The sequence below is a fragment of the Pelecanus crispus genome, chromosome 9, assembly GCF_030463565.1.
Source record: "Pelecanus crispus isolate bPelCri1 chromosome 9, bPelCri1.pri, whole genome shotgun sequence".
Classification (NCBI taxonomy): domain Eukaryota; kingdom Metazoa; phylum Chordata; class Aves; order Pelecaniformes; family Pelecanidae; genus Pelecanus; species Pelecanus crispus.
Window position 1 is genome coordinate 15,006,784 of NC_134651.1, and position 23,399 is coordinate 15,030,182.

The 23,399-nt window shown below is 46.6% G+C and overlaps 1 pseudogene; it reads right to left on the bottom strand.

Annotated features, from left to right (window-relative positions):
- The window catches only part of LOC104032410 (putative cation-transporting ATPase 13A5), a 36,159-nt pseudogene extending 23,376 nt beyond the window's left edge, over positions 1–12,783 (bottom strand).
- Between the last annotated feature and the right edge of the window lie 10,616 nt (positions 12,784–23,399).

The following is a 23,399-nucleotide window of genomic DNA, read 5'->3' on the forward strand; positions in this document are numbered from 1 at the left end:
AGGTTGGAAAAGACCCTTAAGATCATCAAGTCCAACCATTAACCTAGCACTACCAATTCCACCACTAAACCATGTCCCTAAGCACCACATCTACACCTCTTTTAAACACCTCCAGGGATGGTGACTCAACCACTTCCCTGGGCAGCCTGCTCCAATGCTTGACAACACTTTCCCTGAAGAAATTTTTCCTAATATCCAATCTAAACCTCCCCTGACACAACTTGAGGCCCTTTCCTCTTGTCCTATCATTTGTTACTTGGGAAGAGAGACCAACACCCACCTCACTACCCCCTCCTTTCAGGTAGTTGTAGAGAGCGATAAGGTCTCCCCTCAGCCTCCTCTTCTCCAAACTAAACAACCCCAGTTCCCTCAGCCGCTCCTCATAAGACCTGTGCTCCAGACCCTTCACCAGCTTTGTCACCCTTCTCTGAACATGCTCCAGCACCTCAATGTCTTTCTTGTAGTGAGGGGCCCAAAACTGGACACAGTATTGGAGCTGTGACCTCACCAGTGCCGAGTACAGGGGGACAATCACTGCCCTGCTCCTGCTGGCCACACTATTCCTGATACAAGCCAGGATTCTATTGGCCTTTTTGGCCACCTGGGCACACTGCTGGCTCATGTTCAGTCAGCTGTCAACCAACACCCCCAGGTCCTTTTTGGCCAGGCAGCTTTCCAGCCACTCTTCCCCAAGCCTGTAGCGTTGCATGGGGTTGTTGTGACCAAAGTGCAGGACCCACACTTAGCCTTGTTGAACCTCATACAATTGGCCTATAGAAATAAATCCGCAGTAATACAGCAGAATACACAGCAATAAAAAATAACCAGAAAGAGCATATAAATAGCTACTGTGTCTGTGGTAGATGAAATTGCTAGCAGAGTGCAGGATGGGGAGCTGGCAAGCTGCGTGGCAGACTCACCTGTCTGAGGTTGTACACAGTTAAGCCAACAGAAATTATCAACAGGATTTTGATGGCCACTGAATATTCAGTGTAGACTTGGCTCAGCCACAGCATGAGGGTGAAGGCTTGGAACATGTAGAAGGGGTTTAAAATCCGCAAATGCAAATGTAACGCTTGTCAGGGGATGGGCATAACACACGTCAGGAGAGATCGAGTGTGGGAAGAGGTGAGAACATTTCATTACAGCACCCAGGAGTCTTAAACACCAATTTGAAGGGCTGTTTTACCATCCCAAGGCAGCATTCTTTCATGGCTATTTTAGAGCATTAATAGCCTCCAGCTCTGAACTTACCAGCTTACATGTAGTTCATGGTGTTAGTAATTAAAAGCTGTTACTAACCAGTTACTATGCAGCAGCATCTATGCTGGCAACTTTAAGTCAGACTTAAGGGACCGGAAGTCAGTTGGTTTCCCACTGTAGCCATCTAACAAAGGTGACCTTAGCATTTCTGATACTAAGTAATTGCTACACAGGAGATACTACCCAAATGTGAAAAAAGACCAAATTACAGTAAATGTCTTTAATACTTTGTTATTTAAGAAAGTCACTATGAATATGACATTTATTTGGAAAAAGAAAAATTACAAAGAAGAACTAAGGGTTTGCGGGGCCATCAGTAATCAGGCTTAGACTACAGCTAAAATGAAGGCTCAATTTCCTTGTACTTCCATACTTTTGGCTACTCTACATTGCATCAGTCTTACAACACCATTCATCACTCACTTTAATACGTTATGCTAAAACAGGCAACAAGCCCCACTGAAGTCTGTGAATATAATTTTGGTTATTGTGGTATCTAGCTAACAAAAAAAGGGTTCAATGAAGTTTTTCAGAGATCTGCCCACCACTTGGCTTGTCTGAAGGAGTGACAGACATTTCTTTAGACCTGGTATAACTAAAATAGCCACTGAAAGAGCTTTCTGCATAAAGATTGGAACTGAAATGAATTATTCATCTGACAAATTTGGTCCCTCAATGAAAATTTAATACTTTCTTTGACATTCAGTAGGACAAAGAGATAGACACTAAATCAGGATGCCAGTCTTCGGCCACTGAAGCAGTATCTGGACTGAAATACCACAAGCTTACGAGGACCAGTATGCCTCCAGGCACCACCATTAATATTTCAAACACGAAGCTTCAGCCTTGGATGGAAGCGCAAAGTTCAAATTAAATAAACTTTTTAGAGTGCTAGGCTGGAGTTCTCTTCAAAACCATCTCTAGGCAGCACTGAAAGGTTGGTAACATCAAATCCAACCAATTTCAGGAGCCCTGGAGCTTTTCGTGTATTTTGTAGGGTTTCAAACAAACTCCACTTCAGTTCAGACACATGCTATCTTGGAGTCCCAGCATTCATAACTCTTTTCCATTTTAAAGTGTTCATGTAGCATCCATAATCCACTGAAGTGAACACAGATGACCTGACAGTATTCTGTATGCAAAGCCTCTGCTTACAGTTTGGCAAAAATATACGTCCAGCATTTCTGTATGTAAACTCAGCAAGTAACTATCCATATGTGTATCTCCTCTTATCCACAAGATGTGTTTGCTTTTGTCTTCTGTAGAGGAAAAACGGTCTTGCAGTGTGTCCTTATTTATGCAGGAAAAAAATTACCTTGCATCTATATCATAGGAGAAAAGGAAATTACCAGATGAACAAGGCAATTAGAAAATCAGAATTTTGCAAATGCTTTCTTCCATTCTAAAGTACACTCCTGATTTACACTGCTGTTAAGGCCACAAACAAGCTTGCACAATTCTTTGTACTACCTTTGGACTACTAAAACAAGGCTATTAAAGAGGAACAAGTGTGCCTTAGTTGTACCAATAAAATTTTCACTGCAGATCATTATCAAGAGCCTGCATGAAAGGACAGAGTTACTGATGTGGCTATGGTCAGTCCTAGCAGGTGCAGAAAGCACAAGCATTCCAGGTGCATGTCTCTACTCAGGGACTCACGAGGCAAGATGTCCCAGCTCATGGGAGATGTTCAGTCAGGAATGAGGGCCTACAGCAGAGAAGGACGACATCAGTCCCCCCCACTACTGCTATCCAAGAAGGGACACAGTCATCAGGAGGGAAACATTTAGCTCTTACAAGTATGCAGCACCAAGCATGCTCTTAGCTTCATATTCTTCCCTGTAACCTTCTGCCAGGAATGTGTGCTAATAGCCATAAAGGAGGTTCACCAACTTTCCTCCATGGCTTATGCATATGAAGCATCAATCACCCCATCCCATTGTGCCCAGGTAAAGTCTTCAAAACACTTCAAACTTGTCCCACCAAGTGCTAGTCTGACTTACTGACCTCTTTAAAAAGTAACTTCCAAATAGGACTAATTTCAACTTCAATGGCATTAGGCCCACACACCAGCTGCCTGGGAAGGTAGGGAAGAGTTCCCCATGTTATAGCTTAGTCACACAGGGTAAGACTTCACATGGAAAACTGTGTGCCCAAATAACATTAACACTTAGCTAAAAAAGTAAGTCCTGGGGGCACCATGTGGCTGAGCAGGACAAATAAGCCTGTCAGGAAGCTATTGTATCTGAGTGGACTTCACACAGAGGCAGAATTTTGCTGTTTCCTTGCCGAAAAGATCATCAGTTTGCTGCTAAACCTTGTGATGAGCTTTCCAGAGGGCTTTTAAGGAGGTGATGGCAAAGAAAGCCAGTCACGGCTTGCTGTGCACTGAACCCCAGATGGAACCAGTGGCGTTTTCCCCAGACTTAGCCTGGCATCACTGAGAAGATAATGAGCTCAACAGAACGTAAAGGATATGATTTTGCACCTTTCTGAATGTCACCCACACAGTTTGCACTGCCTTACTACTAAGATGAGTAGGAAGAAGCTCAGATGAATTTGAAAGGAAGAATTAATAGGTCACACTGTCACAATTAGCTCATACGTCTACTCGTATGTAGACCATACCTGATCTTCTGTTCTTCCCTTGTGAGGCCAGCTCCAAACTTGTGGTGTATGCTGTGACATGTGTTGCTGTCTTCTAATAATCTAGGATAACAGGAGAAAGTTCAGACAAGGGAGTCCCCTACCACAAAGGGTTTTGTAACAGGCTGCTGACACTCACCCAACTTTCTTGAATTCATTTACAGAAAAGTCCCAAATATAATGGATTTTCTGCACCTGGATACATCTCATCTGCAAGACCAAATAGCAAAAATTCCTTTTGCCATTCAAGGGAAAACCATCTCACTGTTACAGAAATGCTTCCCTATGTTTTAGGGGAAAACTTGAGCTTATGTAAACAGGATTTGCAGGAAGATGCTGACAGAGCACCCTGGGAACCTCCAGGTGCCTGACTCCTATTTTCACCCACCTCCTCCCTGCCATCTTTCTTCTTCATTTTATAGATGACTTACCTTTAACTGTGGCTTCATTATGGCTCTGTTTATGACAGAATCTTTATCAGCTACAAGAGGACCATCTGAATTACTACCAACAGGTAGTGCCAATGTGGACAAATCAATCCAGGTCACCTTCTTCCGGGTGTATGTCTGAAACTCATCCTAGAGAAACAGAGCAGAGTTCAGTGACAAGCCCAAAATGTGGCCTGTGATAATGTTTCCTGACTCTGGGAAGTATATATGAGATTCCAGAGAACTACAGTACTGTGGCATCATTGCAGTCATAGCAAATGTAAGTCTATAGTAACAGGGATGTTGGTATCAGTGTTTTTGTACCAATCAGTAAAGCACTTCGAAGTCAATCTCGCAGTCATCTCCAATTGCTTTGGTTCATGCTGCGGAGCCATTTCAGAGAAGATGAAACTAAACCAGAAGATGTGCTTCAATAGCTACTAGATGGATATTCAGTCTATGGGATCAGACTAGAGCTAGCTGGAAGTAAAAGCTTTCTGAAATACTTCTGGTGTGGACACTGAGTCCTCAGCACCAGCTACTTTGCTCTACAAAACTCCTGTAATGCTGTGTTACTTGCTATACATGCACAGCCAAAAGCAACTCAGCTTTACTGCTATACATGCATTTGTCAGACTGAATTGTCCTTTAATCAGTTGAGTCTAATGTAACTAGTTACGATGAGCAATAGATTACACATTTAGTGGTTTGAGTGCATTTATTTTAGGAATATCATTGCAATGTTGAACATTAAGTGTCTTAAGCATTTGCTCTGCTAGAACTGAGTTGGTTTTAATTTACAGCCATGGAGTCTTAGAATATAACTAATGCCTGAAATCTAGCTCTCTAAAACCCATCTCCTCAGCATTCTCCAATAACTTTAAAGCAGAAAGGCTACTAACAGCCACAACTTCTGAAGATGAACTGAAGCCAGTTGGCTGCACCCCATGCACATAAAGGAAAGGAAAAGGCAGAGCTGTTTTATAGAACATGTTATTGGCAGAGGGTAGCTGCTGGAGCCTGTGGATGGGCAGCAGCAATGCCTGAAGTCTGCTTGGTGCCCAGCCTTCAGGCAGAGTAGCTGCGCTCTTGTTAGTGTAAACATGGTCTATTATGCAGGGTTTCAAACCTTGCAAATAAAAATGGTTGGTCCCCTGAAGCTTGAATCATCCCTGCCGCTCCACTTCCAAAAGTGGAAAGTGTTATTAGCCTGCTACATCATGCAAAGACAGACAGGCTGCCCTATCTGTGAAAACAATAGGTTCGGCAAGTAACAACGAGCTATGAGGGTTCACCTACTGTTGTTCTGAGCAGAACAACGTCTGCTTCTTCCAAGCTGCAGCACATGCAGTTTGCCCACACGTCCCACTTGGGCTTCCAGTAAAACAGCAGCAGCAGAGCCCCACAGGACAAGAGGTATCCAGCAATGTAGAATACCCTCCGTCAGCCTTGGGTTTTGTAGCCAAACATAGAATCACAGAATCATAGAATCGTTTAGGTTGGAAAAGACCTTTAAGATCATCCAGTCCAACCATTAACCTAACACTACCAAGTCCACCACAAAATCAGTTTAGGGTAGAGTAATAATTTCATGTTTCCTGGCTTGGTACAGCAAAGAGAAAGCATTCTTTGTTAACAGGTTTGACCTTGGCGTTTGTTCATCAGGAAGCTCAAGCTTATTGAAAAGAAAGGCTGGTGACTGAAGCCCTCCCTCATAACTGCTCAAGGTCATTTTTGGAAATGAGAGTTTGCTGATTGATATGATATAGTTAAGAATACAGCAGAGCTGCTGAAAGGAGGATGCTGCTGGGCTGCTGCCGGCAGAGGAGCGTTCTCACATCAGCTCTCCCAGGGTTAATGAAGAATTAACTCCAGTCTGGACAAGACTGCAGCTGACCCGTCATGGTAACACTTCTCTATCTGCAGTGCTAGCACCAAACAGCCCTGCCTGCCACCGAGGAGGACATCTCCATGTGAACATAGTGCTGACTGCTGAAATCTATCTTGCAGCAGGAGCACAGAGTCTGCCTCAGGGAAAGAGAACTGCCAAGCCCCTAGCAACTCCTCTCAGGTACCGTACCTACTGGTGTGTTAGCTTCCACCACATACACCTTATCTTGAAAACATACATAGAAGGGCTCTTTTTGCTCTGTACAATCTCTTCTTCCAACTTATTCCCCAGGTCGTCTGTCATCTTCCCTACTTGCCCTTTCATTTTGATAGCCCAGAAGTCATTCATCTATTTGGTGATGCTCCACTGTCTGTGAAGGAGATTAAGTCCATAGCTTTAGTTTTTCCCCTCGAGAAGAACTTTGGATTGTTGTACTCTTTGGTTTGCTTTAAACCTGCCCATGGGGCTAACAATACCTTTAATGCCTGTAGCATCCATAACTGGATTCTTCTTTACACACTGGGTGCTTTCCCAGCCCTCTGAGAACACTGCAGGGCATGAGGGAAGGGGGGAGATGCCCCATCCACAGCTGGTGTCTCACAGCACCCAGGGATACCAACCCTTTGGACACATCACCCGCATCCAGCCTGGCCACAGCTCTCAGCAGTGAGACAGCAGCCTTGGTAGGTGCCACCCTGGCCCTGCAGCCCTACATCCACCCCCTCAGCATCTGTGCATCTGTCCCTTTCTGCTTCCCCACAGGCACCAAGGCAGGAACCCAGGCAGCCCCCATGCTTTGTGCACCCATGCTATGGTAGATTGTGTAAAAGTTTATTTGGGAAAAGAATTTTGGTTTAAGGCTGAGATGAAAACCTAGAAAAAGAGATTTAATTTGTTGTATTGCATCCACTGCTTGGCAGGGGGGAATGTATTGCTTTCCATCAGATGTCTCCATTCCTGCTGCAGTGACCCATTTGTTTCCCTATCCAGGGCACTTCCCAGGCACCTGTCAGCTCTCTTCCCTGTCCAAAAGGCCCAGCTCCAGGCAATCCCTGCAACTTCACCCTAGGGCTGATGGCGAGGGCAGAAGAGCGCTGGCGCTCAGAAGCAAGCGGAGGAAGCAGTGGCATCGCAGGCGAGCAGCTGCAGCGCTGCCCGGCCCATCGCTCCGGCACCAGCTGCCGCCCACGGCTCGTGGGTGCTGCAGGACAGGCCCGTGCAAGGAGCTGCAGGAGCAAGCCTGCGCCATCACTGAGGTGAGATACCCAACCCAGACCACAGGTAACAATTACCCACCCATCAGGCAGCAGCTGCATGAGGCACCTGCCCCTGAGGGGGTGTCAAGTGACCCTGCAGACGTAGGCAGACGTAGTAAGTAAAAGGAAATGTTCTGGTACGTCTACTTGTGACAACACTTAATGTTTTTCCAGAATAGCTTGCCAACTGAAGTACACAATGAGATGGGATAGTGTAACCTATTGACACAGTTTATGTAGTGAGAGGAAGGGGAGGAAATGGTGTTTTAAATTATTTTAAAAAAGAATAAAAATGAGGAAGTCCCACGGCTGAAATATATGTCAGAAAAATGCCAGAAGGGTGACTGGTGCTTTACAGGAAAGAGTTTGCAACAAAGCAGAGCTCCTTGGAGAGAGCTTGTACAAACAATTGTACAGGTTCAACTTCAAATATAATTTTAAAGTGATTTAAAGGCAGTGGAGTAAGTGCCTATTTAGGTTTAAGAGAGCAATTAACTTGATTTATCTGAACTCTGATCATAATCAACAAACTAAGCTAAAATCAATGCATCTCAACTGAAATAAAGATAATCATGCAGCCCTTACAGCAGGTTAGTAAAATCCACTTCAAACCAGCTCTGTAGGATGTGCAGCCCTGCTGTATACAAAATATTATTCCTTCAGAGGCCACCGAAATTGTAGTGTTTTCTGGGTGGGAGGACAAACCACAGCGTCCACAACTAAGGAAATTCGAGGAGACTTCCATTTTCTTGCCTTTTCATAGCAGCATTTTTATAAATACACTCTAAATGCAGGCCTGGAAAACAAAGAGCCTGTTATGGGGGTGGTTGGAATGACAGGAGGTGAGTGGGATCACCCCACAGGGACGGGAGAGAGTCAAATCTGCAGCCAGATGTGGAGGGACGGGTGGGGAAGAGCTGTGGCATTAGGGCTGAGTGAGTGCAAGGCTGGCTGTCACGCAGTGAGAGCATTCAGGATTTCCAGCGTGAGCCGAACACGGGCTGTTGCCAGCAAGTGGGGCTCTCATGCACAGCTGTATGCTAAGCACAGCAACTGAGGAACCTGAAAATGCATTAGACACGATGGAAGATAATCAATAGAAGTACGCTGTACATGTCTAAAAGGGCTGGTTTAAATAAGCGGAGCGGTGCTGTGAGCTCCTGACACCCAGGGTGCTGGGGAGGTGCCCCTTCCTGCAGGCTGCAGGAACCCAGCATAGCCAGGTCATGCCAAGTCCTCACCACTGCGCTGGCACAGGGCCAGGCAGGAGCCCAGTCCTGCTGTGACAAGCAGAAGCCCAAATCCCCCAGGGCCAGAGAGATGGCCTCAGCTGGTGCAGTCAGTCCCCACATGGCTGCAACACGTGGCCGATCAACTGGCTCGCTCCGCACAGACGAGGTACAAAGGCAGCCGGTGCTCGTGCACAGCCTTTTCTCAGAGAATACACACTGGGCATTCACACAGTACTTAGGAAGAAGCACTGAAGGCCAGAGCTGAGGGAACCCACATTCACAGCTGATTCACCCCACTGAGCCTGTCTGCAGTAAGAAGAGGCTTCTGAGAAGTGCAGTACCTGGAAGCAAGGCTGCTCCAGCAGACAGGACCACAGGAAGATGTATTAGGAAAAACACCACTCAGCCTGATACAGACAACCTTGCACAAGGCAAGCTGTGTCAGCAGCAGCCAGGGCAGAGCTGGGGCCCTTCTCTGCCAGCAGGGTTGCAGGCACAGGCTGGATGGGGCAAGGGAGGTGTCTCCTGGAAGTGGGTGCAGCTCACCTGGCATGCACAGGCTCCCAGCTAAAGGGCTGCTTGTGGCAATAGCTTCACTCCACCCACCCACCCATCCATCCATCCTGGCCCTCCATCCTCATCAGGGAGCTGGCATCCCCATTGCTTCTTATGCAAGTAGAGGCAGGCATTGAGGGCCACATCCACACACCAGCTAGTGACTCCCTGAAGAACACTGTCTGTAGCAATCAGCATGACACAGATGATCCCTAGCTGACTCCTTACCTGTCTCCCACAGCAGATTTTTCATTTTGTGCTGGATCCAGGCTGCTGCAACTGGCCCAAGTTCCCCAGTCTAAAACAAGCTTGCATGAGCAGCAATCAAATCACAGCAGGAATTTACTGAAGGCAACTAGGGAAGCTGAAGGCCCACTGCTATTAGTAGCCCTGTAAGCAATCCTGATACAGAGATTCAGGTGTGCTTTACAGGGCAGGATCTTTCCCACCTGTGCATGCCCTGAGCACCTGCATCCCCATGATGGAGGCTCTTTGAGTCCCCAAGGCTGGGCAAACAGTAGTGACACTGGAAATGCTGGGAAGCACCTGCTAGCAGCTTCTACTTGCAGAGGACAGAGACTCCTGTCCTGGGGGAGCGTGCTGCTGTGCTTCCAGTGCATGCAGCACATATAACTCTCTAGCAAATACAGGAGTGACAGGACTATATTTTACACCTGTGCAGAGGCATCTACTTCTGTGCCCACGCTGTGCACTGGAAGTATCTGCATTCCAGCTGTTCCTTGCACAGAAAGCTGGAACAGGAGGTCTTACTCCCACCCTCACCAGACTCTGTGTGATCACTCCATGTTAGCAGGTAGAGTTTCCAACTCATTGTGTTTGCAAAGCACTCAGTGTAGCCCTTCCAGGCTGCTGCACATAATCAATAATCAATCACAATCAAAGACATAAAGTAGGTTCAATTAACATTAATAAAGAACCCTTGTAAGGACAGAGCAGCTCCGTAAAAGCTGCTGTAAAAGACTGAGAAACAACGTATTCCTGCCATGAGAGCTACAGCAGACTTTGGTCATCTGCCCAATCTTCCTAGACCTGCTAAGCAGCAAAGGCCCTTGCATTTTGGGAGAAGTGATTTAATCACTACCTCAGACAATTGTCCAGGATAAAACTCATTTGTAAGCACTTTCCCTATGACTTGCTTTCTGATTCACAATGACCCAGTAAGGGAAAGTGTACCCATTAGTAGAGATCCTCACAATTAGAATGAAAAAGACAATGGAACAGCCAGCAGGGAAAGGGACGCTGCTCCCTGAACAGATGACTTCTGGTGGGCAAAGAGGTCTCTTCCATGTTTCATGCCTCTGGACTGAAGTAGTACATTCCTCACTTAGGTCTTACTTTGCAAACCAATCTCAAAGTCAGCAAGGACTGATCCAGGGTTTTGCCTTCACCAAGGCTACGTTGAAGAGACGGTACCCAAATGAGGAGTGAAGGTGAAGAAGAAGTGGAGGCATATCCACAATGGGCATGTGGGAAAAGAGGCGAACAAGGAAACCAAAACCCAGCACAGTCCCTGTCGTGGTTTAGCCCCAGCCTGCTACTAGGAAGAAAATTAACTCTATCCCAGCCGAAACCAGGACAGTCCCCCACTCCTTACCAGCTCATTTTCTTCATCCTTGTTGAGGAGCACACAATGATCCTTCCAAAGCTTTTCCTCCACCTGACCACGTTGTTTTCAGTCCTGGATGGCCTTGTCAATGGGGTCAAGCAATGTTGAACGCAGTTACTGACTTGAACTCAGGCCAGTGTTAAAGTCGGCTCTCACCATGGTCCTGCCTGCTGCCTGTGAAAGCCTCACAGTGCACACACTTCTTATTAGGCTCCCAGGAGAGGGAGGAAAATCCACACTGACATGTAAAGCCCTTAAATGCCTGGCTTATGCAAGATGTGTGTTTCTCTGCCTCCTGGCTTTGCTGTGCTCACCAGGGTGGGACAAGCTGGAGCAGAGCTCCAGTGGCCAAGGGAGGGAGGGCACCTGCAATCCTGTTTAGGGGAGATGGCTCTGCACAGGGCTCAGAGGGAAATCGAGGCACATGGCAAGGAGAAGTGTGGGAGAGTGCCACAGCCCTGCACAGAGCTGACCCCAGAGCAGCCACCCGAGCACCGGGAACTGCCTCCAGCATGTCAGAGAGAAGCATCTGCGCTGGGGAGATCACAGTGTCTGGGCCTGGGCTTGGTTTCAGCGCAGTGGAGGTGCATGCTGGAGCAGAGGGTTTCAGGTGTGGATCTAGTCTGAACTTCCCCACTAGCTCTGGGCATCACCTCAAACATGAGCTTTGGTTAAAATTCTGCCTGAGTTACAAGGAAAGAGCAACAGGGCTGGATGGCTCCTTTGGAGAAGCCCAGCTGGGTGACACAGGACCCTTGAACAGCGTGCAGCGTGAACCCCTGTGAGGCACGGAGAGGCGGGGGCTCCAACCAGCCCCCCTGGCAGGGACAGCAGAGGCAGGCAGGCTTGGGAGCCCCACCGTACATCTTCCAGTCTCTCGTGTCCCAGCTCTCAGTGTTGTCAGAAACATTTTTCAGGCATTAACCTGAAATTGTTCTGTCTCCCCCCATTCTCCTTCTGTCACAAAGTCTGAAAATAATCATTTATCCAGGCAGGAGAAATGTGCTGTGTTATTGTCCTGGAATAAAGTACATGTTTGTGTGGCTCTGAGTTTGCTCAGACCCTTTTTGGCTCAGCCACAGGGAAGCAATTCTCTATCACCGATAAGAACAGGGGATTTAAACTCCATAAAGAGACACAATCTTTGTACACAGCGTATTTCCGCAGCGATGGCAAATCAGGAATTCTTCCAAATTCTCCTTCCCTCAGGTGGGAGAGAGAACAATGCCCAGGGACTGCAGTACAGCATATCTGGAGCCCTCTAAGTCTCCCTCAATCTGCAGCTCCATCCTGAAAAGAGCTCCAAAAATGGAGAGAAGCACCTTTCACTAAGCAGACTACTAAGAAAATAAAAGCATTTATCTATGTTTCTTCTCTTTGAAACAGAGCAAGGGGAGGCCAGGCTGTCTGGCCCTAGGATGACCAAAGAGCAGTTGACACTTCGCTACACCCTGAATCTACCTGGGGCTGGCTCTGCATAGTCCAACCAGATCCATCTTTTGGGTGTTCTGCCAGCTGCAGTTGTGTCCATGAAACAGCAAAGATGGACCAAACACTGAAGAATCCTGAAAAATCAGGGTGGTGGTGGAAAAAATATCTGTTTTTCTTTTTCTTTTTAAGCATTGTCATTTTGAACTGTCTAAAACCTGAATTGAATCGGATTTCAATGTAAGTAAGCAGTCCCCCTTTGTCTCTATCTCTCCTCTGAGAGGGCATCAGTAACCTCATCCGCCACACTCTTCTGCACCTCAGCCACAGTCATGCAGCTCCCTGGACATGATACACTTGCAGTCATTCCACTCCCTGGTTTTCAGAAGCAGTGCCCATTTCTAAAGGTCTTGTACCTGCCTCTTACCCGAAGTCCAGCTGTGTCCTTTGTGGACATTCTTGTGGCAAAAGGCTTGTACACAAAGAGATAAAGTGCAACCACTGTAAGGAGGTGATTGCCTACTACCAGCCAATGCCTCCTGTACTCTCCAGGGGAAGGAAACTCAAGAGAGGTATCATTAGCTGGGTGGTGTTACTAGTTCTCTCTATTTTGATCATCCAGGTGAGGTGCGTTTCATTTACAGGTGTCGTGGTTTAGCCCCAGCCAGCAACTAAGCACCACGCAGCCGCTCGCTCACTCCCCCTGCCCCGGTGGGATGGGGGAGAGAATTGGAGGAGTAAGAGTGAGAAACACTCCTGGGTTGAGATAAGAACAGTTTAATAATTGAAATAAAGTAAAATAGTAATGATAATAATAACAATATAATAATGATAATAACAATAATAATATACAAAGCAAGTGATGCACAATGCAATTGCTCACCACCCGCCAACCGATACCCAGACAGTTCCTGAGCAGCAATCGCTGCTCCCCGGCCAACCCCCCCAGTTTATATACTGAACATGACATCATATGGTATGGAATAGCCCTTTGGTCAGTTTGGATCAACTATTCTACCTGTGCCCCCTCCCAGTTTCTTGTGTACCTGGCAGAGCATGGGAAGCTGCAAAGTCCTTGACTAGCATAAGCAGTACTCAGCAACAACTAAAAACATCAGCGTGTTATCAACATTATTCTCATACTAAATCCAAAACACAGCACTGTGCCTGCTACTAGGAAGAAAATTAACTCTATCCCAGCCAAAACCAGGACAGCAGGCATATGACCTCCAGTCTCTGGACCGGAGTCTCAGCAGTTTCCTGGCAGGATACCCACCACTACCACCGCAGTCTGCGCTTGCAAAGTGCTCCCCAGGCTGTGTGGGACACCTCCAGCCCCAGTCCACCAAGCTGTGGAGGCAGCACCTGAAAAGGCAAAAAAGAAGGACTCGGAATTACAGGCCAGTCAACCCAGTTTGAATACATAGATGGATGTGACAGAAAATTCTTAAGCAGTCGGTTTCTGAGTACCTAGGGGATAATAAAGTGATAAGGAGCAACTAACATGGATCTGTCATGGGAAGATCCTATCAAACCAATCTCATTTCCTTCCTGACAGGGAGATGCTCCAGGGAACAAGAGAGAAGCAGCTAATGTGACACATTTAGGCTTTTGACAAAGCTCCCCGTGAGATACAAAGATACTGAGAAATAGGATTCTTTTATGATATGCTGAAGGGTTGAACCCTAAGTAGGTGTCAGTGGTTCACTGTCCATCCCAAGGAACCCAAAATATTCATGGTTTTGTTAGCAGCTTGGATAACAGGATGGAGAGGACAGCTGAAAGGTGTTCATGATGCTGAGCTGATGGAAGCACATGCTTTAAAGCAGGAAAGAAACAATGCAGCATGATTTTGGGATGCTAGCCAAATAATCCTAAATGACCATATGAAATTCAGTAGAATGCTGCACTTAGTAGCTAGAAGAAAGAAGCATAAATTTAGGAGGTAGCGGTCAAGTAGGTGTATTACAGAGAAGGAGATGTAGCTAACTGCAAGTTGACTTTTATCTTGCCAAAAATGTGACTGTCATTCTGAACCACAGTAGCAGGAAGCTGGTGAGATCTGTAAGATGTCAGGAAATTATTCCACTTGACTCACTGTTAGCAAATTCTCGGCTGGAGTTCAAGCTCTAGGAAGGTGCAACCTAAATGGCAAGAGTCCAAATGACAATGAGATGAGAAGTTTGGAAAACATGACACATGAAGAAAAGTTGAATAAATTTGTTTAAACTAGAAAAGAGAAGGCTGAAGGGAAACATAATAACTCTTACAATACACAAAAGATAGTCAACTATTTTTTTTCTCCTTATTACAGACAAGGAGAAATCAGACTAATTTCTTATTAGATTAAACAATTAGATTTTAAGAGTTAGTTTAGATATTAATGAAGATTTTCTAACTTAGAGGAGAGTAAAATACTCAAACAGGCTACTTAGGGCAGGAGGAAATCTTGTGCAATAGAAGATTTTAAGGAAAAGCAGGACATAGTTTGCCAAGGACGATCTAAGGATGGGTGGATCTTGCCTCAGAGCAGGGAGATGGACCAAATAACCATGATGGGTTCCCACCAGCCTCACGCTCCAGTGGGTTCTGCAGGAATCCCTGCCCAAGCTCAGTAAAGCACAGCCCAGACCTTAATTGCAGTGGGGCAATGGCTCTCTGTGAATTCAGATCCAGGTAACTGTATTTAGCAGGACCATTCCATTTATTCTTGGGACCAACCAGTCTGCAGTGAGACACCTGCACAGCCGTGTCTGTCAGGACTTACATTTCTTCACTCCTGCCTCTATTTTTTCTTGCATATTTTCTGCTGGGTTTGTATTTCTCCTGATGTTCCCATCATTCTGCCCTCCTCTCTCTCCTTCCCTGGGCTCTGGTCAGGTTTATTCCTAGCACTGGTGAGTGTCTGATACCAAGTTATTAAAAAAACTTAGCTGTATTGAGCAGCTGAACAAAGCTATTGAAAAGCAAAGCCATGCTTTCATTTCAAACCCTTTCTCCCAGTGTCCAAGTGCTAGCAGTTACCACCTGGACCTCTTAGCCCAAATAACCTTGCTCTACCTCTACCCGCTGTGCCCCAGCCATCCCATAGGTTGGGTTATCTGAGTGCAGTCCTACCAGATGTCTGAGATTGACATTTTTAGAGCATGTAAACAGACCACAGGCTTAACGACTGCATTCTTCACTTCATCTACAGGTGGTGGAGCCAAGAAGGCAATTTTACTTAAAAGTCATCCAGGTTTGTTTCCTGACCTCTTGAGAAGCATGAATGAGACACGCTGTTGGTAAGCACAGTGAACTTTCCAGTAACAGCCAAAATGATTCAAACACTTGCAGGGTATCTACAGGCACTGTACATGGTTCAGGTATCAGAGGTGCTGTAGCTGTACCACCGCAACACCCCATGCACTAATCCAGCATCCTGGAGAGGACAGTGGGTCAGTCCACTTAGGACACTGCTCTTACAGGACCAGGCACCTCCAGCACTGGGCTAAGTCATTCCCAGTGAGCTCAGGGGAAGCGTGCTGCTCTGTGCAGTGGAGAAGCATGCTGCTCTGTGCAGCACCCCCTTCAGCTGTGCACACACGGGGAAGAACCCATGCAATGCTACAGGCTTGGGGAAGAGTGGCTGGAAAGCTGCCTGGCCGAAAAGGACCTGGGGCTGTTGGCTGACAGCCGGCTGAACATGAGCCAGCAGTGTGCCTAGGTGGCCAAGAAGGCCAACACCATCCTGGCTTGTATCAGGAATAGTGTGGCCAGCAGGAGCAGGGAGGTGATTGTCCCCCTATACTCAGCACTGGTGAGGTCACACCTCCAATACTGTGTCCAGTTTTGGGCCACTTACTACAAGAAAGACATTGAGGTGCTGGAGCATGTTCAAAGAAGGGTGACAAAGCTGGTGAAGGGTCTAGAGAACAAGTCTTATGAGGAGCGGCTGAGGGAACTGGGGTTGTTTAGTCTGGAGAAGAGGAGGCTGAGGGGAGACCTTATCGCTCTCTACAACTACCTGAAAGGAGGTTGTAGTGAGGTGGGTGTTGGTCTCTCTTCCCAAGTAACAAGCAATAGGATGAGAGGAAATGGGCTCAAGTTGCACCAGGGGAGGTTTAGATTGGATATTAGGAAAAATTTCTTCAGGGAAAGTGTTGTCAAGCATTGGAGCAGGCTGCCCAGGGAAGTGGTTGAGTCACCATCCCTGGAGGTGTTTAAAAGAGGTGTAGATGTGGTGCTTAGGGACATGGTTTAGTGGTGGAATTGGTAGTGCTAGGTTAACGGTTGGACTTGATGATCTTAAGGGTCTTTTCCAACCTAAACAATTCTATGATTCTATGATTCTAAGAAAAAGCTGGAGAATTGCTCTAAAACATTCCACCTGCCAGCAAAGCAAACAAAACATTAGGACCTGCATGCAGATGGGCTGAGAGTTGACAGGGGGCACAGCATGGTGCTTTGTCTTGGGGAAAATGGATAGATAAAGGCATCTCGGAATCGCTGCTGACTCCTGGTCCCTTCCTGCGGGTCTGTTCACCTGGCACAAGCACCCACTGCTCTGCACCTCTCGGCTCACCAGGAAAGTCTGTTTTGGCATTGTCCACAAGAGAACAATCAAGAGAAATCTGAATCACAGCCTGCCTGAAAGCCTTTCTCTTCCCCTTTCCATAGTGCTGCCCACTGCACTTGCTTTCCAAGGAAGACCGTGTTGTCCCCATTGCCACGCTCCCAAAGAAACACAGGAGCCTGACCTGCTGCTGGGGCGATGCTGGCTCGGGGGATCGGGCTGGCAGGTAGTGCTGCAGAGCTCAGCTGAGGTGAAGCCCTCAGCATGAGCCTGCACCCACAGGGTTGGGTGTTATGCAGGGGAACACTGTGGGACACATCCAAGGCAGCATCACTGAGGGGCTCCTCAAGGAGATCTGGGCATTTTGTGTGTGATTCCTGCAGCTTGAGCCAAAACACATGTTGCCTTGCCCAGGTACCTTGGCTGTGTATTTCTCTTAGTTATCTTATCTACATACCTCACCTGTCTACCTCGCTGACTGATGTGGAGGATAGAGGCTGCAGTGTAGTGTGGGGAAGGCAGCTTGGGTCTGTTGGATTTTGCAGGCACTGAAGATGCACAGCAGAGTCAGATATTTCAGAGAGCAAGAGAAGGGCAGCGAGGGTAAGGTGAGAGCCCTGACGAGCTTGTTCAGAGCTCTGCCTTTGTCGCCATTTCCCTGAGATGCCAGGCAAGGCCCCTGATTCTGCACAGGGGTTTATGCCAAGAGGCATTTGCAGCCTTCCTTACTGACAGGTCTAACAAGAAGGCTGTGTGCCCAGCTTCGCTGGACTGCTATGCAGAGAAAACCCTTCCGGAGGGCAATCCAAACCTCTTCCATTCAACTCCAGCTCTGAATAGCTGCCGGAGGCATACGGCTCCAGTCCCTCTTCAGCTGCTTAGTCAAGAACAGGGGATCTTGGCAGATTCTGAGTGGGGCAGATCTGGAGGGCAAAGAGCTCTCCGCCCAGAGCCATGGCAGGAGGAGGCACAGAGACAGGAGAGGGGCATGCTGGGGCTGCCTTTTTCATCCTCTCACTTTTCACGGTTTGAACTGTCCTCCTTGTTGGTGCACAGAATGTCCCACCTTACTGCTCTTCAGGTCCTTTTCTTTCTTTGTGCACTTAATAAAGCTCTATTTTTGCTCAAGTACCAGGTGTCCATTCAGCTGTAAGGAAATGTGAAGCTGTAGCTATGCCAAAAGGTTCTTTTGAAGTATAAAGAAACCAGCAGGTAATATACAGAAAGCAGTAAAATAGCACCCTCTGTCCCCAAAGAAGCAAAAAGAGATTTATAATTAACTTTATGTTTATTTCAGCAAATAAGTCAGGCTGTATTCAGTGTAATGTATACAGTTAATCAGGCACAACATGGTCCATATAAATGAGCAATCTCCTATGCCTAGAAGTTCAAAAGTCAGCTACAATAAGCGTTTAGTATCTCTGGTATGTAACAACACATGTTCTCCAGTGCTCACAGCCCACACCACAGACCACGGGCTGGTCATCAGCCACTCATCCCAGCTGCCCTCCAGGGCATAGGGGTACGTATGTTACATTCCTCGTTTCTGTTCTGTTCCTGGAGATGTTCTCCATTTCTCCTGAGGATCCTGTCAGTGTCCAGGGCCCTTTCCCTGTGGCACAACTTCCAGGCAGAAGACAATCATCAGCCCATGGCATGTGCTATACCAACACCCCCAAACTTTGGAGACAGTACCATGGTGCCTTCAGCCCTCCAGAGGTGCCCTCTGTCACCAGGACGTGGCCACCAAGCCTTGCATGGGTAGTTCCACATGTCCTCATATTCTTCCTTGAATTGTATGCTTGCCTAACCTCACAACAACCCAGTCACTGGGACAGAAAGACTGGTCCAGTTGACGCATGCCTGTCTCGCTTAGAGCCTTGGACTCAAGCCATAGGCCAGCATGTCCACATTCCTGCTCTACAGTCTCTACTGAAGGGATGGGATGCTTCTGTATGACTTGTGCTCTGAAAAGCTGTGAAGATTTAACAGGAGCAGTGACAGAGCATCATGAGAGGCAGCTTGAGGCTCTCATGCAAGTCAGCAGTGAGTGGGCAGTGAGCTCTGTGCAAGGGTGATGACAGGGAGGAATGGAGTGGCAGGCTGGAGGTTCAGTGCAAGGAACAGAAGGCAGCTGGCAGTGCCCAGGGGTGCAGTTCCTGTGACCTCGGCAGAGCTTTGCGGTTTTACAGCAACAGGCAGTTCTGCTTAGTGTAGCTGTTAGACTCTGGCTGGCATGTGCATGGTGATTGCATGCAGTAGTAAAACTTTGTTCATTGAAGAATGGCTGAGGGAGCATTGCTGGGTTTCATGGCTTGCAGCTACTGAATCAAGATTTACTTGGCCTTGAGTGGGGTATGAGAGGGGAGAAAGACATAAATGAAATGTGTCTCTTGTTCTCTGAGCCGCTTCCCAGGTCCAAAAGCACTTCTTCCAGCACCTCCCAAATAATCTGTAGGTTCAGGGGAAAGAGCCTGTTACGCTCTCCTGATGTCCTCTTTCTCTCTCCAGCCTCACTCTCTTCTTGAAATAGGATGCTTTTTTTACCTGGAGCGATTTATCATGTGGCCTAGGTGAAAGGCTGGGACAATTACATAGTAAAGTGGGAATTTTGTATTCTAACCCTGTCTGCTAATCATCTAGGAAGTACCAAAGAGATTTATTAATTAAACAAGACATACGAATGGGTGTTTCTTTCCCCTTTTACCTACAGTGACCTATACTGAGTAATCAAAGCTATGTCAGTGACAAGCACCTCCAGTGGTCACTGGCCACAAAGGCCACTGTGAAAACAGGGCACTCCAGAGCAGAGACAAATATGCTTTGTATTTCAGACACACAGGACATTTAGTTACTTTCTTAGAATAGGAATAATGTCCCTACTGTTGATAGCCAACCAGGAAGAAAATTTACACAGCCTGGCTTGGCTGTGTGTTTGAGTGTTGCCATTCCTTGTATGCCTTTGGCAATTCACTGAACCATCATGCAGCACAGGACGACCCTCCTAGCTCAGGGGCTGCGTGCCATCTGCCCGCAAACTAGACAAAGGCTGTACAGGGTTAAGGACTGTCTGGGGGGGGGACATTAGTGCAGAACGCTCCAGGACTATTTTTCCAACATGAAGACTTTAGAGGCCATAAGAGTGAGTAATGAGTCCTCTAAATTCAGTTGTTGGCACCAGACACCCACAATATATGATAACTGAATTTTCTGTTTCCTTTCCTTGAACTGGGTGGTCCAGGTACCAGCTATCTGTGCATTCCTTCCCTGGTTGATTCTTGGCAGGAACTTTGTCTCCGCAGCCTCCTCTGTAATTCTTCTGAAGAGCTGTGTTGTGCATCAAGTTCCTTAGACAAAAGGTGCTATGTGAGTGGAAAGCTGGTATGTCTTGTAAAAGGTTCTGGCTTGTTAATATTATTGTACGCCTACAGCTATTATTGGCGAGGGTCTGCATTTGTTCCTCCTTTTGTTGTGTGTGCTGCCAAGCAGGCTGAGTGCTGATGAGTAGACAAAAACTGTGATGACTGTATCAAGATAAACAAGTAATAAGTAATTGGGAAGGACAAAAATAAGTGGTTTTTTTTTTCGTTAACTAGGACAAGCATATTTCACAAGGAAAATCAAATTTTCGAAATAGCTGTTCAGAGTGGCCACACGGCTCAGTGGATTGGCTGCGCTCTAGTGAGACTGCCCCTTTGACTTAGTTGCAGAAAGCTAAGCAGGATAGATGGCGTCTGCTGGCAAAAACCACTGGGGGTCTTTCCAACCAGAGTCCACTGCCAGTCACAAAAGGAGAAAGTGAGCCTGGAGCTTCAGTCCTCTAGGAGATTCTTCAGCTATTCAGACAGCTTGGACTGCAGACAGGAACTGTCGAAGCCACATACAGGGCTGTCAAGCTGTCTCTGCCCTTAATGCAGCCTTGGAATTTGCAAAACACCCCTACAATCCGCCTACAAAACAACTCTTTTCATTTAGTGGCAAAGTTTTATTTCTGTTTCTCTACTGGTCTGTCAGTGTTACAAGCTGGGAGTGCCAAGCAGCAAGTTCAACCGCTCAGACAGAACTGAGCACCTACATTGTACCTGCTTCTCTTGCATGCACAACAAATGAGGATGGGCAAAAGGAGCATGGCAGGTGCCTGGTAGACAGACTATGCAGGCAGGAAGCTGTTTGTTGCCATCCTGATTTCCAGAAGTATGAGATCCTTCCAAATTAGAGAGGCCCCCAAAATGCAAAACGCAGACACGAATCCTAAACACACTTCAAGCTTGTATTTTTGCTTATTCCTCATCCTGACCCTAAATACCTTCCAGTCCATGTCTGAGGGGACCAGCCCAGCACTGGGAAGTGGACTGGGACCTCTGATGTTCCACCAGAGGTGAGGGAGCAAAACACAGGGGCTTTGATGTGTGCATACAAGCTGGTTTCTGCAGCAACACGTGCATAACACATCACTTGTCTCCCAATGGCCAGAGTTATGCTATATAAGCAGTTCAACACAGCTGGGACACACTGCATAGCTCTGCTGATTGAACTGTGGCTGATGCCACTGAGGGAAGATGATAAAGTATGTCCCGGTATGGCTGGAGACATTGGACTTGCATAGGAAGGTGGAACACAACACTGACATCTTAATGAGTGCCGAGGTTAAATATCACCTACCATCTGAATTCGGTTCTCTTGCAGGTAAGGCTGTATTTCAGCAGCAGGCAAGCAGGTCTTTATCTGTCGCCCCTACAAGCGCCACAGGTTTGCCACGAGTTGGTACTTTTATACTGTCAATTGTGACATAAATATAAATTACGTGCCTAGTCTGCAATGCTACTGCAGCTGCCAGTTTATCAAATGGAGCAGCATATTTCTTGTGTGCAGGAGTTCATAAATAGGATAGAGAATTTTGTCTCCAAGGAAAATGTTACTGTATCTCAAACAGAGGATGGCAGCAGTAACTCCACTAAGCTGCTCTATGGTGTCTCCTTAAGCTGCAAGGAGTGCATAGAGCATCTAGCCTTCACTTTCTAATGGATTTTGCTGCAAACTGGGAACTAATCCTAACTTTGGAGACACTTTTATGAACAAATGTGAACCATTTCTTGTTTGTGACAAGTTGTGTGGCTTTGTGGCAGGTATTTACCGTTAAGTAAACTGCAGTAGGTAGGAAGGTATTTACTCCCCATTTGCTTATGTCAAACTTGTCTAAAATGGGGAAAAAATTTCTTTGAGTCAAATAAATGTTTTATTCAAGTTGAAACATTTTTGGCTTGGGTTTTTTTTTTTTCTTTTTAGAAAAATAGTCTTAGTTATTTTTTGTCAAACTAAATTCTTTTCAAACACTTTTCTGGTACAGACATGTTGAATCAAAACAATCCATAATCTCTTCTGATTTGCTCTTGGTTTTCCAGAGCTACTTTTCACTCAAAAAGACCAAAGGAATCTTTACCATGACCCCCAACCTGCCTGATTCTCTGGGTTTCTGTGGCAATGCAAAAGTGCTACAGCATTGAATAGTGGGAACATGCAGTCCCCAGCATTGAAGTGCTCCCAAAGTGCTCCTCAGCCCCAGCCAGGAAAAGCATGGGCAAGCTCCAGCTGTGAAAAACAAATTGTGCAGTCAGTTCAGAGTGGACAACTCCCCTGCGCACCATATCCAAAGAAGGAAGTGTTCCTCTTGGTCCGAAGCCTCCCTGACTGGTATCTTCTTGTTTTACCCAGGTGGGGACCGAGATTGCAAAATACGGTGAGCAGGAAGTCAGCCTAGCATCAAAGGGCCAAGAGAATATGCACTGGGAGAAGCTGCTTTTTTTGAGTAGGTAAAACCTGCAGAAATGTGCAGTGCTATTGCATTTATGTATGGCAGAAGCAGCACAGCAGAGTGAGTAAAAGTCACCATCAAAGGTTAACAGGTGAGGGATATGAGTTGAGGAATGACACATGGTGTGTAACATGTGCAATTATGGTTGGAAACCAGAGCCAAAACCAAAGATGGTTCAACTTAAGAGCATGCCATGGAATTTAATCAAATTATTCCGAGACCTGTCTCCCTGGCTTTTAATTCAGGCCTTAAGCCCTTGAGGGTAGTAACCCCTTCAACGTCTGCTTCTTTTGGCACTGGTAAACCAGGAGTCAATGCCAGGCAGCAGCCCAGCTGTGCAGCATCAGCTCTAGTACAGCAAGCTCACACCAGAAGGGACAGCATGTCCTTGTAGACCCACAGGATGAGATTATAATTTGCAATTATCATGTGTTTCATTCTACTTTTTTAAAATGGATATCCCAAATACCTCCCTCAAAAAAGAATTGTTAAACAATGAAATCATTCTGCTCTGCAGGTCAATAGATTTTTCACCCAGAAAATGCAAGTACCATATGTTTTAAACTGAGAAGAGGGCAAACAGGTTGCCTGGTAGCAGTGAGCTAGCAACAGAGCTCTGCATTGATCCCATCATGGAAAGAGCGTAATGATGCTGGGAGTGGATGCTTCTAGAAGGCTTTGGCTATTTGCAGCTCCTTCCAGCTCC